Source organism: Pteropus vampyrus, unplaced genomic scaffold, assembly GCF_000151845.1.
Source record: "Pteropus vampyrus isolate Shadow unplaced genomic scaffold, Pvam_2.0 Scaffold128, whole genome shotgun sequence".
Taxonomy (NCBI): Eukaryota; Metazoa; Chordata; class Mammalia; order Chiroptera; family Pteropodidae; genus Pteropus; species Pteropus vampyrus.
Genome location: NW_011888909.1, coordinates 4667923 through 4671241, shown reverse-complemented (window position 1 = coordinate 4671241; position 3319 = coordinate 4667923).

Sequence of the window (3319 nt, the reverse complement as noted above, 5' to 3'; positions counted from 1 at the left end):
TGGTTCTGGTCTTTCATTTGGCACATGTTTCTTTTTCTCTTCATTTTGGCTGCCTCCCTGTGTTTGTTTCTATGTAATAGGTAGAGCTGCTACAGCTCCCAGTCTTGGTAGAATGTCCTTATATAGTAGGTATCTTGTGGAACCCAGTAATGCAGTCTCCCTTGTCACCTGCTCCAGCTGCTCCAGGTGTGCCCCTTGTGTGGGTTATGTGTGCCCTCCTATTGTAGTTGAGCCTTGGTTGCTGTTTGCAGGTGGAAGATATTGAACCTCAGGCTGATTGGCTAGGAGAAATGACTATGAGCACAGTGAAAGAGCTGTTGAGCAAGGGCTGACCCCACAGAGCAGGATTTACTTTGGCGGGGCTCTGATACCTGCTGGATCTACCTTTTGGGTGTGTAGTTTGTGGAGATGGTTGGGTGGTGCTCTGGTGTGGTCTGAAGCTGGCCGCTGGATATGTTGGTTCTGGGGCCTTTTGGGAGGGTCTCTAGTTCAGGCCAAGGTTAGATGCTACCTGTGCCTGGCCCAGGGCCATGTGGTATGAGCTACAAAGTGATCTGCAGATGATTGTCACTTGTGCTAGTCTTAGAGGCACCTACCTGGGAGAGTCTAAGCTGCAAACCAAGTCCCCCTGCCACTAGTGCCAGGCTTGGGTGCCGCTTAGCAAGAGGTACAGAGCACAGCAAGAACAGATGCTACTTGCTTTGGGTTTGTGAACCTTTGAGAGATTTTAGGAAAGTTTGAAGCCTGAGCTGAGACAGGCCATTTGTATGGAAAAACTGCTCGAAGTCCTTCGGTGAGCCCGCAAGTTGGATGGAACAGGGTCTCAGGGAATCAGGGCAGGGCAAATGGTGTTAGCCAGGTTGATGGGAACTCAGACTTGGAGCTTGCATGCACCTGCAGGCTTCACATGGGGAAGGCTCAACAAAGGAACAATGGTGTCTGCCAGCACTTCTGTTCAGGAGAAAGCTGCCCTTCCAGCCCTAACCCTGTAGCTAGACAATTTAGTTTCTCCCCATATGTCCCTGGCACTTTTTGAATTTCTGCCCCAGTGCTAGAACTCAGAGCGAATGAGTCCATCAGCGAGTAAATCCATGTGCCAGACCTTTAAGAGGAGAAACTAGGACTCCAACAGCCCTCTGTCTCAGCCATAATCTTCACTGGTTTTCACAGCCAGAAGTTATGTAGCCTTCTCTTTCCAGCACTGGAATCCTGGACTGGGAAGCCTGGTGTAAGGCTGGGACCCCTTGCTCCTCAGGAGGGACCTACACAGCCAAGACATCTCTCCCATTTCTTAACCACCACACTGTGGGTATGGGACCAGTTTGTTCTGCATCTCCAAGTAGCTTCTTCTGTATATCCTTAGTTATAGCACTTCTTTTCAACTGGTCTTCAGGAGGTTCTCAATGATGGTTCTGTAGTTTGGTTGTAATTTTGATATGGTCGTGGGAGGAGGCGAGATCAATGCTTAGTTACTCTGCCATCTTGACTGGAAGTCTCCTCAGTTTCTGAGTACATGAGTTTTAATTTATTAAATCTATAATTGTTTTTATCTCTAAAATATTTAAATAAAAATGAAAACTAAAAGAAAATAATATGGAAAAGAAGATGGGTGCTTTTGTACCTTTTTTCATTTTCTTTACTAATGTTAAATTATTCATTCAAAAAATAGAACCAGGAGAGAAATTCAAAAGCTGAATCAGCACTTTGGAGATTTGTCTGTATTCAAAAGTTATTTTCTTTGGGGAAGCATGTAAGATAGGATCCAGTTTACTAATTGCAAGGCTTTGATGCCTATTGAACTATTTGGTTGACTCTTAGAGGAGAAGTAATCCTAGGGCTAAAACTTCCTGTGTTCTGTGTGGGCATCCCTCCCTCAAAGGCTCACTGACCCTTCCCTGCAGGCCTCATGTGAACTGGCTTGGAAGTCATTCCACTGGGGGGTGGGGATAGCAGCTGCCAGCAAACTGCCTTCCTTTCCCAGAAAGCCTGCTCCAGCCGCTTGCTACTCAGTCAGCAAGTCCTCATTCCAGGCTGCTGACCTTGGAGTTCTCCACCTCATAAACACAACCAACTGGGAAACTACATTCCTAAAGGAAATTCTCAGGAGAAATGGAAGATGAAAATTCCAACACATTCAGCAACATAAAACTATTTGCACATAGATTTTCCTACTTCCTGTGCCTCTGAGCTCCCTTCAAATTTTTCTGTATGTAGTTTTGCTTTAAGGTGTTGGAATAAACGTCTCCTTGATAGGCCTTAGTTCTGTGGTTTTCTCATGTGGATTCCTAGGGGAAGAGAGGACATCTAGCAGAGTGGATAAATGCAAAGAAGCTGGTCATAACTCCTTGTTAAGTTACTTAGTAAACCAACTTAGGATCTACTCAGACTTCTTGTTATGCAAGATAATAAAATTCTTTTATTATTTAAGCCACTTTTGGTTCAGTTGTCTGTAACAGATGAAGCATCCTAATTGTCATAGGATAGAAAGGAAACTTTGTTATATTTTCGAGAAAGGCTGGAGCGGTTAGTTATAGACAGAAGGCCTCTAGGGGCCCTCTTTAGGGCAGTGCTACTCAAAGTGTGGTTTAAGGACCTGCAACATCAGTGTTACCTAGGAGTTTGGTAGGAATGCAATTCACCTTACCTATCAAATCAGATTCTTTGGGGGTGGGGCTGGGAATCTGTATTTTAACAAGATCCCCTTCCAGTGAATTTGATGCAACTAAAGTTGGAGAAAACACTAACTCCTGCAGTTAGGAGTGTGATTGGTCCAAGAAGGGAAGTGCTGTGCCTCTAGCTCTTTGCTAACCTTCTGGAAGTTGTTCTAATCCTCTAGGCCTCGTTTTCCTTTTCTGTCACAACAACGTGAGAATCAGGTGAGGAAATGGGTGTAAAAATGGTTTGAGAGCTAAAATCTTGATTCCTAGGAGAGTCCCTGAGCTGATCCAGCTGAACTAGTGGACACAGCATCCTGGGCTGCAGACAGATGTGTGGAATCAAACCGGACTCCACCTCACCAGCCTGAGCTTCTTTGTGCAGGGCCTGTCTCCATCCGTGTGTCTAGGTGCCCAGTGGAAGAACTGGTATGAAGAGTGGAAAATGACTGTTATTCTTAATTGACTCATCTGCCCCTATTTTGAGTTTTCTTTTTCGGACTCCTATGATTGGGAAGGACTGGAAATCCAGGTTTTACCCTTGTAGCTTAGGGAGGGGCAGCCCATGCCATAGGGCTGCTCCTCCTGTCTTACCATCTCAGTGACCTCAGCGCCTCCTCCCCCACCGTCCCCACTGAAGAGACCTACCAACCCCTGCCCGGGAT